At 40.8% G+C, this 12,442-nt stretch overlaps 1 pseudogene; it reads right to left on the bottom strand.

Moving 5' to 3' along the window:
- Positions 1–9,077: 9,077 nt before the first annotated feature.
- The window catches only part of LOC142846809 (large ribosomal subunit protein uL6 pseudogene), a 45,657-nt pseudogene continuing 42,292 nt past the window's right edge, over positions 9,078–12,442 (bottom strand).

The raw sequence follows: 12,442 nt of genomic DNA, 5'->3' as shown, positions 1-12,442 counted from the left end.
ATGTAAGCCTATGTATAAACATTTCAAAATTAGGCAAAATTGACATATAGTATTAGAAATCATGGTTATCTTGGGAAGTGTTGATTAGAAAACAAAAACGGATTTAGATGATAGTGACTCGTAACTGTCCCTCAGTCTCTTAGGTGATTCTGTTTAAGTCCAGTCAGGTTGACAATAAAGATTAACCATCACAAAACCTTGTACTTAAAGCTCACAATGTCATATACTATTAATATAGCATGATGTATAATCTCCCTGCCAAAAACATCCTCTGTGCTCTGACTGTTGATCACTTCCTTTTTTTCTTAATCTCTCCTAACCACTGATCTTTCCAAAATTTTTATTTTATGTGTATGGGTATTTTCATGTGTACTACATGTGTGTGTGATTGGCATCTGTGGAAGCCAGAAGGGGATATCAGATCTTCTGGCCCTGAAGTTACAGAGTTATGGATAGTTGTGAACCACAATGTGGCTGCTGGAAATTGGATCTGGGGCCTTTGGAAGATCAGCCAGTGCGCTTAACTGCTGAGCCGTCTCTCTAGTCCCATCAATGATGTTTTTGTTGTCTTCACAGTTCTACTTTTTCTTGAATATCATATTAAAGTATTAATTATAATTAAAGTATGTGCCCTTTTCTGATTGGCACCTTTCATTTAATAATATAAATAATGTTTGTAGCATGTCTCTTCATGGCTTATTTTTTTTTAGCACCGAATATTTTATCTTCTGAATGTATCAGTTTATTTATCCATCCACATACTAAAGGATATCATGATGGCTTCCCCATTTTTGCAGCTTTGAATAAAAGTATCATAAACATCCATGTATAAGTTGTTATGTAGATTGTTTTAAATTGCTTTGGGTAAGTGCTAGTCAGGGCAATTGATAGCACCCTGAAAAGAGTGTGTTATCCAGGTGTGGTGGTGTACACCTGTAATCCCAGCACTCAGGAGGGAGAGGCAGGAGGATCTCTGTGAGTTCAAGGCCAGCCTGGTCTACAGAGTGAATGAGTTCTAGGACAGCCAGGGCTACACAGAAAAACCTTGTATTGGAAAACACACATACTCAAAAGATTATATTTAGGTTTACAAGAAACCTCAAAACGACCTTCCCAGAGAGGCTGCAAGAATTTTCTTTCACAATGGCAACCAACAGTGTTCCCATTGCTCTGTACATTTTTGTTTTTAAACCTCTATTTTCTCCTTTGTTAATATAAATAAAGCAAAAACTAAAGTCCTGATAAGTATTAATACATTATAGGCTATAAAACAATCCAACTCTGAATATGGGTGCCTTTTTAAAAATTAAAAAAAAATTTTTAAAGACAGGGTTTCTCTGTATAATAGCTCTGGCTGTCCTAGAACTCACTTTGTAGACCAGGCTGGCCTTGAACTCATAGAGATCTGCCTGCCTCTGTCTGGGATTAAAGGCGCATGCTATCACCACCCAGTAACAATCCAACTCTGACTTTAAAATATGAAGACAAAGATGCTTTAATGAATTGGCATTTTCAGATTTTATTCTTTCTCTAAATTTACTGTTGTGCCCTCCTAAAGTCAAACAAAACATCAAAACAACCATTTATTGTTGTTTATTATTTTTGTTGTTGTTATTATTTGAGTGGGACACTTGTTATATTGGTCATATTGATCTTGAGTTATGCACTCAAATGTTCCACCCACCTCAGCTACCTTTGAATTTGGTATTAACAGATGTGCTAGCTGTACATCACATCTGTCTGTCTGGCAACTGTTTTAAAAGTTAGGAATTCTCCTAACGACTGCTAAGATTAATGAATACCTGCCATGCACAGGCACACAGTCAGTGGGGCCAAAGCTTTGTTCTCTACTCCAGACTCTTAAGTTCAGATAGTTCCCATCTCTAAAAACTGTCCTCACCTAACATGCTCATGCAACTCACTATCTCTAACACCTACCTACTTCCTTCCATTTTCTCTTATTACTAAACAATGATCAACCTTTGCAATTATGCAGACCCAATATTGTGACACGGGACTTTCCATCACCTTTCAAATACCCTGCCAATCTTCTCATTCTCATCTTTGTTGTAAGTAAATCGTCCATGAATATCTGTTGAATAAACATTTTTTTTTTTAGTATTGGTTTCTCTTCTTTGGACCCTTACAATTTTTGAATGCTTCAAACTGGCTATGCCAATCAATGTTAATGCTTAGCTAAAATTTGCAAAGTTCCGGGTTCCAGCCCCAGCACAAAATAAACAAAAACTGTGTTCTATCAAAGAGAAATGCACAGTATTGATAATTCTCATCATGCAAACTACAATCAGAATAGTAAGTGCTGACCTGGGGTCCCACCATATTTATTGCCATCCACATGAATTCTGAATTTAGCCTCAGTGTGCACTGAATGCTGGGTGGCTTATCTAATCAAATGGGATCAAAGGCGTTTGAGTAGAATATTTTATGGAAGGTATACTAGCGGCTGAAGGTAAAACTGCCTGTCAAGACTGGCTCACCTCTTCAACCTTGAAAAAAATGCTTTGAAAATCTTTCTAGTTGTGTGTTCCAATACCAGCTTTCCACCACTTCTCTTTCATGATTTCTTGAGTACATACAGCTTTCTAATGTCCTCAATATGAAAATGCTTTACTCCTCACAATAGGGCATTTGATTATATGCTATTAGCAGGACTAAAACCAGAGTCCCGAAGAGCTCTTTCAACCACTCACTTTTCTTGGTTCAAACACTATGTCTGGAGACTGAAAGGAACATCCATTATACCTGGGTTGAGGTGCAGTGGTTTCTGCAGTAAATGCAGATTCTGTACTTGGAGAAATTCCACCCAATGTTCGTGTACACTTTGCTTCCCTTTTATTGGGAAAAAAAATATGTGTGATCTGATATCTTTGCTGAGGAATTCTTCAACTCACCCTCCAAGATCCTTTATGTCTGTAGTTTGTAGATATGGCAACAGAAGGCAAGGCAAGATAGACTATCATACTCCAAAGGTGGCTTTTGTTTGGATTTTTCTGATCTGCTATCAGTTTTCAGAGGTTCCGAAGATGATTTGTTAAAGTTTGTTTTGGATTCCACGTGGGAAATGTCCTTTGCTGTGGATCCTCATGGTCTTGGGCCTCACGGAAGCTGCCAGCCACCTACAGCTGGGGCAGGATTGGGTTCCACATCCACTGGCCAGAGAAACAAGGCTTTGCTGGCCTAGTAGTCTGTGCAGCTGCCTCCACCTTTTCACCAGCCATATCTTTGAGGCTGCAGAGATGAGCTGCTCTGCAGGCTGAGTTTCTGGGCTGGCTCTAGCTCTAAGGTATGAGCAGGGAGGGATAAAAGACTCAGTATCCTTTAAATAATTATTTATATTATTATTGCCGGGGTGTGTGTGTGTGTGTGTGTGTGTGTGTGTGCGCGTGCGTGTGCGTGCGCGCGCGCGGGCACATGTATAGAATGCAGGCACACAAATGCCATGCCACATATATCGTTAGAGAACATCTTAGGAGTTGCTTCCCCTTTCTTCACCTTGTGTTTGTGGGTTGAACTCAGGACATGGGTGTTTATTGCTCAGCCATCTCACCAGACCGGCTCTCTTCTTCCTTGATCATATCTGTTGTCGTGTTCTGGAATTCAGCTTTCTAGTGTTTAATGAGATCTCATTACTAATTTGCATTTTCTTGAAGTCATATGATGTAGCATATTTTTGCAAGCTTATTCCCTGTCTAGCAATTGTCTTTGGTAAGGTTTTTATAAAGGTTTTTGGCCACATGTAAGAAACTGGACTTTTAAATTAATCGTTGAAGGGCTGCAGAGATGGCTCGGCAGTTAAGAACACTTGCTGCTCTTGCAGAGGACCTGAATCTGGTTCTCGGAAGCCACATGGGGTAACTCACACCCTCTGCAATCCCAGGTTTAGGGGAACCCAGTGCCTCTGTGCACACCAGCTTTCACATGCAAAAGTCCACAGACAGATAGAAAGACACACAATTCTTCGTGTGTGTGTGTGTGTGTGTGTGTGTGTGTGTGTGTGGTTTTTATAGTAGTTTTTACCAGGTGTGTCATGTTGTTGTTGGAGACAAGGCTTCACTCTATAGTCCAGACACCATCATCCTCCATGCTCAGCCTGAGTGCTGCAATTACAAGAATAAGTTCAGATTACTTTGCAAATATTTTTGTCAAATCTATATTTTCTTTTGTCATTCTTTTTACTTAGTCTTCTGCAAAGCTATCTTTTGTAGTAATAAGGGCAGCGGGGCTGCGTCCCCAGCACCCCGGCTGCCTGGCTAGTTTATGCCCGAAATAACAACACACAAACTGTATTCATTCAATCACTGCTTGGCCCATTTCTATCTAGCCTCTTCTAGGCTAATTCTCACATATTAATTTAGCCCATTTCTAATCATCTGTGTAGCGCCCCTAGGTGCGCTTACCGGGAAGATTCTAGCCTATGTCCATCCTGGGTTGGAGCTTCATCGCGTGCATCTGCCTGGGAGCTGGGAGCATGGTGTCTCTCTGAGGCGTCTGCTCCCGACAGGAGAGCTGTGGAGTCTGAGCTCACTTCCTCTTCCTCCCAGCGTTCTGTTCTGTTTACTCCTCCCACCTATCTTCTAACCAATGAGGGCCAAGCAGTTTCTTTTTATTTAACCAATGACCTTCCTCCATCAATCTATCTATCTATCTATCTATCTATCTATCTATCTATCTATCTATCTATCATCTATCTATCTATCTATCATCTGTCTATCATCTATCTACCTATTATCTATCTATCTATCTATCTATCTATCTATCTATCTATCTATCATCTATCATCTATCTATCTATCTATCTATCTATCATCTATCTATCTATCATCTGTCTATCATCTATCTACCTATTATCTATCTATCTATCATCTATCTATCTATCATCTGTCTATCATCTATCTACCTATTATCTATCTATCTATCATCTATCTATCTATCTATCTATCTATCTATCTATCATCTATCTACCTATTATCTACCTATCATCTATCTATCTATCTATCTATCTATCTATCTATCTATCTATCTATCTATCTATCTATCTATCTAATCTATTATCTATCTATCATCTATCTACCTATTATCTATCTATCTATCATCTATCTATCTATCTATCTATCTATCTATCTATCTATCTATCATCTATCTACCTATTATCTACCTATCATCTATCTATCTATCTATCTATCTATCTATCTATCTATCTATCTATCTAATCTATTATCTATCTATCATCTATCTACCTATTATCTATCTATCTATCTATCTATCTATCTATCTATCTATCTATCTATCATCTATCTATCTTCTGTTTATTATCTATCTATCTATCTATCTATCTATCTATCTATCTATCTATCCATCCATCTAACTATGGTGGTACTATGTATTGAACCTAGGAGCTCAAACATGCCAGACCAGCACTCCTCTATAAACTATGTCCTCGTACTCACTCTTTAGAACATGAAGACTCTGAAATGCCCCTGCATCAGCCTCCAAAGTAGCTGCGATCAAAGGCTTATGCCATGAGGCCTTGTGAAAATTTCAAGCTTTTTGAAAAGCTATTTTAGATACACAATCTATTTTCTAGTCTCCCTCCTGTTTGTCTGCTTTATTCTCCTTTATTGTCCTAATTTAACTTCTTTTATTTGATGTATGTATCCATGATTTTATGAAACAATATGAACTCTATAAGCCACAAATGAGAGAAAGTATACAACATTTGTCTTTTGGAAGCTGGCTTAATGTACTTAATATAACTATCTTTAGCCATATTCATTCTTCCTTATGCTGAAAAATTCCATTGTGTGAATATATATGTATGTATATATGTTTATACATATAATTACTTTATCTGTTCCTCTATTATTGAACACATAAGTTAGTATATAAGTTAGCTATTGTGATTAGCACTGCAATAGACATAGATGTGCAAGTGTCTTGGATGTATCCACTTGGGGTCTTTTGGATAAATTCTAGGAGTGGCTACAGATAGTTCATTTGGAAGATTTATTTCAAAAACAAGAACGAACCCATTCCAAAAGTAGTAGATATAGAGATATGATTAGCATGGGAGTAAAAATTAAAGAATTGAAATATTTTAAAAATAGAATCAAGAAAACGAAGAGTGGGTTCTTTAAAAAAGTAAACAAGATTGGCAAACCCTTAGCTAAACTAAACTCATGAAACCGGAAAGAACCCCTAAAATCATCATGATCAAGTTGGTTTCATTCTAGACATGCAGGGATGGCTCAATATACATAAATCAATAAATTTAATTCATCACATAAATGGACTCAAACCTAGAAATCACATAATCACCCCAGTAGACATAGGGAAGGCCTTGATGAAAACCAGCAGCTCTCCATGACAGAAGTCATGGGAAGTTAGGAATGGAAGGAGCATACTTCCGCACAATGAAGGCAGTATAAGATAACTCTATAACCAGAGTCATGTTAAATGGAAAAAACACAGAGCATTATCATGAGGATTGGGAACAAGACAGGGGTAGCTATCCTCTCTAGTCCTCTTCAATATAGTGCTTAAAATCTTAACTAGAGCAATGACCAGGGGACAAATACAAAGGATACAACTAGGAGGAGAAGTCAGAGTACCCCTACTCACAGATGGTGCGAGTCCAAGCGCAAGAGCTCCTACACCCTGGTGTACAGAGCCGTTCCAGGATGGTCAAGACTACACAAAGAAACCCTGTCTCAAAAACAAAGATAAGAAAACAACAACAAAAAGGTGTGTGTGTGTGTGTGTGTGTGTGTGTGTGTGAGAGAGAGAGAGAGAGAGAGAGAGAGAGAGAGAGAGAGAGAGAGAGAGAGAGAGAGAGATCCTAAAGACTATACCAAAACCTTCAGCAAAATGGTAGACTATGGAATTGATATGTGAAACTGGTAGCCTTTCTATATAAATGATAAACACAAGAAAATATCTCATTCACAATATGAGAGTGGGTTTGGGGTTGGGGAGAGGGAGAGGGATGGAGAGTGAGCGAGAGCAAGAGAAAATGCAAGAATGAACAAGTGCCCTGGAATAAAACTAACCAAGGAAGTGACATATTAGAAATGAAAGACCTTTACAATGAAAAGATCATAAAAAGAAATAGAGGAAGATATTAGAAGTTGGTCATACTCCTTGTGCTGGTGAACTGGAAGAATTAACAGTGTGAAAATGGCTATCTTACTAAAAACAACCCATACAATCAGTGGGAATACAGGCTATGATTTTTACTGAAAATGTTTTCTCTGTCTTTAGCATGAAACTCTATTTTTTAAAGACCCTTTAAACATTTTAATTAATGTGTATTTGTGTTTGTGAGTGTATGCCACTCTTGGGATGTAGTTACCAGCAGTTGGGAGTTGTCTGATGTGGGTCCTGGGAGCTAAACTCAGGTCTTCTGCAAGAACACTGCTGCCCATTCTTGGGAGTCCTTCAGAAGTCAGGCTGGGAAGACTGGCCCTACCCCTGCGTGATTTTTCCTGATGTCTGGCTTGCTGCTTTGAGCCTCTGTCTATTTTTTCCTGTACACCCTGACTCTGACCTGGGTTTGACCTCACTGAATCCTGTGTACTTCTGAGTCAAAATTTCTTCCTAGAGGTATTCTGTAGGTGAGGTTTCAGAGTTTAGTCCTGTGACACTTGGTTTACAAAGAGTCTGGTGTCAAATTGCAGACTCTTCAGAGTTTGTTTGTTTTAAAGATGGTGTCCTGTGGTCATTCTGGTCAAGGGCTGAGTGCTAAGAAGAGAGTCTTTCCTTCCAGGGTCTTCCGTTGCCAGTTCTCCAGCCACACGCCTTTTGTCTGCCTCTGCCCCCATGTTAGGCTCTTTAACATGTCTATTACTGAAACACAGCTCAGATATCCAAAGCCTCTGTTCTAAGCAGTGACACCCACCATCTTCTTCCTCACCAGGAACAGGGAGCACACCCAGACTGGGCACCCTCCAGGATAGCTGCCAGGCTGCCTCTCCTACTTTTAAAGCTAGAGACACGTCATCAACACCTCCTCTTCTGATAGCCATTATTCAACCTGCCGTAGCTTCTTCCCAGAGACTCCAGCAGACTGTTGGGGTGTCATCCGCCATCTTCCTTAGAAGACAGGACAAGTTTCCGCATGCCTCGTATTCCTCCACTTCTCTATTGTAAAGTGGAAATGGTAATATCTACCATAGAGGGTTGGAGTGATACTTCAAACATGCATATTTATATGAGAGCAGGTACATATTTACATGGCACTTACTGTGCTTGGCGCATAGGAAACATATGTGGAATGTTCTCCATTAGAGAGATCCAGTGTTAAAATGGGAGAATGGTAACATCTTTGATAGAGGATATGCACACACTGTGTGGTAATGTGATGAAAAACCCTTTCATTCTAGGAGACTAGAGCTTTGGCTGGACTTCATAGCCAGAGTTAAGAATATTCCTCAAGAGCAGTCTGGATTCCCTGCCCTGTGGGATGTCCAAGGTCCTCCCCCCTCCATCCAGGTCCAGGAAGGTGAGCATACAAACAGGCTAGAGATAGAGACAGAGACCCACACTGGAGCACCGGACTGAGCTCCCAAGGTCCAAATGAGGAGCAGAAGGAGGGAGAACATGAGCAAGGAAGTCAGGAATGCGAGGGGTGCACCCACCCACTGTGACAGTGGGGCTGATCTATTGGGAGCTCACCAAGGCCAGCTGGATTGGGACTGAATAAGCATGGGATGAAACCGGACTCTCTGAACATGGTGGACAATGAAGGCTGATGAGAAGCCAAGGACAATGGCACTAGGTTTCGATCCTAGTGCATGAACTAGCTTTGTGGGAGCCTAGCCTGTTTGGATGCTCACCTTCCTGAGTGGGAGGAGGGGGAGGGAAATGGGAGGAGGGGAGGAGGCAGAATTTTTTTTTAACAAAAAAAAAATTAAAAAAAAAAAGAATATTCCTCAAAGTCACTTAACACCTAAGACTGATTTCCAGTCTGTCTAACCAATACAAGTCTTTTATCGTTTCAAATGACACCCAAATTATACCTATAATTCAGGATCTTGTTTCTGGAGCCTGAAAACTTAGGGCTTACTTATCAGCCTGCTTTACTGCTCCCTTTTCAGACACATAGATGCCATCTAAAACTTTTTCAGTATCCTTGTTTTTAACTGCTGTGGCTTGCTGAATCAGAACCACTGAATTTGAAACAAGTTCATTAACATTTCCTTCGATGACTGATTTATCCTTCTGGGCTGGACAAGCAATGCCTGTCCTCATTCAAAACACACAGATGTATTTTTCACCCAAGAAATTTCGGATTTCAACGAAGACCCATTCTCCTGAGTGATGGCATCGATGGGGAAGTGAGCATACACAGATCTCATCTCGTAGCAGAAGTCCAGGGCCGTGTTCTGAATGTGACTACAGATGATTCAGACAGTGGCCAGTTCCTTTATGCTACCCCACACTTGTCAACCCTGAGTCTCTTCTTTTCCTACCCAAGGTGACTCAGCTCTGCATCGATGTGGTCGGAGTTTCTCTGGAGTGTTTCTTGGGGCCCATCTTAGTTAGGGTTTCTATTGCTGTGAGAAGACACCATGACCACAGCAACTCTTATAAGGAAAAGATTTAGTTGAGAGGGCTTGCTTACAGTTTTAGAGGTTCAGTTCATTATTAGCATGGTGGGGAGCCTGGTGGTGTGCAGGCGGATGTGGTGCTGGAGCTGAGAGTCCTACATCTTGTAGGCAACCGAAGTCAATTGATAGTCACACTGATAGAGGCTTGAGCAAAAAGGACCTTAAAGTCCTCCCCAACAGTGACACACTTCCTCCCACAAGTTCACACCTCCTAATAGTGCCCCTCTCTTTGGGGGCCATTTTCTTTCAAACCACCACATTCTATGCCTTGGCCTCCAAAGGCTTATAGCCATATCATAATGCCAAAAAATTCATTCAGTCCAACTTCAAAAATCCCAATAGTCTCAAACTTGTCTCAAAGTCTACAGTCCAAAGTCTCTTCTGAGACACATGGCAATCTCTTGAAGGTAATCCCTCCATAAAAATCAAAAATTAACATACAATGGCACAGGATAAACCTTATTCATTACCATTCCAAAACACAGGGAGGGAGTATAGTGAGGAAATACTGGACCAAAGCAAGACTGAAAACCAGCTGTGCAAACTCTAAACTCTGCATCTCCCTGTCCGATATCATAATGCTCTCCACATCTCCACCTCCATTCAGCTTTGTTGACTGCAGCACACTTCTTTCTCTTGAGCTGATTTCACTCCCTGTTAGCAGCTCTCGTTGGCAGGTACCCACAGCTCTGGCATCTCTAACATCTTGGATTCTCAAAGACAAAGCAGGCTTTACCTTCACAGCCTCATGCAAAGGCCTCTCCACTAGGCCTCCATTCAGGGACACCCTGACACATGCCTAGCCTCAGTGGCTTTATTTCATAACCCCTTTCTTCTATCCTTAACTCTAAACCCAGAACCATGAGGCTGAAGCTCCAAGTTCTGCTGCTTGCTGGGGTTGGAACATGGCTCCCTCATTCAATTACATCTTCACCAGTTTTTTTTTTTTTTTGTCTTAAACTCCCTAAACTTGGCTGTCCTAAAACTTGTTCTGTAGACTAGGCTGGCCTCAGACTCAGATCTAGCCTCTGCCTTCCCAGTGCTTGGATTAAAAGTGTGCCCCTCCACACCCAGCTCTAAGCTTTTCTTCAGGCCCTTTTTACAAGTTGGAAACTTAGCTGAGTGAGATCTTGCCCTGAGGTCACTGCTTACACACACACACACACACACACACACACACACACACACACACACAGACTTGGGTCAACAGGTTTGGCAGCAAATATCTTTACTTACTGAGCCAACTTGCCATCCCCAACACTGGCACTTTGGATTGCCCTAGCTAAAATATACAGAGAAAAAATTGCTATAGTGATGTCTGGTGTATTGTTGCTTAGGACATGCTCATTACATCATCTGTCTGCTCCCATTTTCTCACTTTGTTTCTCATAATATAGTTTAATAGCTTCCTGAGTAATTTACTTTGATTACAGTCAGAGTTGGAGTTCTCCTTCGCCTTTCCTTTTGAGCCACTTGAATGGTTTTAATTACTTGCTGAACATTTTCAGGATGTGTGAAGAAGAATATAAAAAAGTCTCTGGGGGGCTGACTTGGAGGTTCAGCAAGCTTGGCCATGAGAAGTGCTTTAGCCTGCTGTGTGTCAGAGTGTACAACCCCTGCTCTTCAGTCCAGAGCAGTACACGGAACCACAGTTCAGCTCTGCCTCGGCGAAGGCTTCATGCTCCTTCCACTGAGCTCTTAGAAGCAGATGTTGAGTCAAAAATTACAAAAAGGCTGACGTCCTTTCTGCTGGCCTTGGTGCTAACGAATGAAAGGTTTTAAAGAAAAGAACAAAATAAAAACTATACCAACAGTATTTCCTCTGACTAACGTGGTCTTTAAACTGCCAAGCCCTGTCTCACTCTTGACTTCTTCCCACCCTTCTTGCCTTCAGTGGTTCATTTCCTCCTTCTCTTTGGTGTTTACAATTATGTCTGTGTTTCTCATAAAGACACATCAAACACAGAAAATCAAAACAAATCGTATTGTAGTTAAAATTTTTCTTTGGCCACACCAGCTCCCAAATAAATACACAGAGGTATATTATTAATTAGGAGTGCCTGGCCTTAGCTTATGCTTGTCCCACTAGCTCTTTTGACTTTTTTTTAAAAATACCTGTTTCTATTCATCTATGTTTTTGCCTCAGGCCTTCTTTCAACCTGTTTTTTTTTCTTTTTATTTTGTATGCCCTATTTTCCTGATTTCTCCGTCTCTGTCTGTCTGGCTCCTGGTATCTCCCTGGTGTCTCTTTTTCTTTCTTTCCCTGAGCCTAAATTCCTCCTCCTACTTACTTTCCCTGCCCCAAGTTCCACCTATACCTCCTCCCTCACGATCGGCTGTTCAGCTGCCTTAGGCAGGTAAGGTAAAACAGCAGCATATCTTTATGCAGTTAAACAAGTGCAACACATCTTTGCCTAGTTAAACAAATGTCCCACAACATTATATTTACACTAATGTTGCATAGATTAAATGCATTAAAGATTACTCACAAAAAACACCAGAATGCGGTCAGTTTGAATGCATGAGTAATAAACTCGAGTCACCAACAATGCATCAGTGTTGCATTAAAAAAAAGCAATGAAAGCATTTCCCCTCCGTGTCATTTAACAGAAAGCAAGAGAGAGCCCAGGTTGGAATCCTGTCTTCCTTTTGTCTTCTGTGGTTCCCGACTGCTGTATGAGCCTGAATCTGTGCCTGCCTGAATGCTTCCAGCCCAGTTCCACTTTGATTTCCTCTATGTTCTGTGACCAGGGCATATGGCGTCTTCAGCAATTGGGTCTTACCATCCGGCTCTGGTTGGAAACCAACAGCAGTGGC

The sequence above is a fragment of the Microtus pennsylvanicus genome, chromosome 3 (assembly GCF_037038515.1).
Source record: "Microtus pennsylvanicus isolate mMicPen1 chromosome 3, mMicPen1.hap1, whole genome shotgun sequence".
Taxonomy (NCBI): domain Eukaryota; kingdom Metazoa; phylum Chordata; class Mammalia; order Rodentia; family Cricetidae; genus Microtus; species Microtus pennsylvanicus.
The sequence above is the reverse complement of the archived record's forward strand: the minus strand, read 5'-3'. Positions and strand labels throughout refer to the sequence as shown.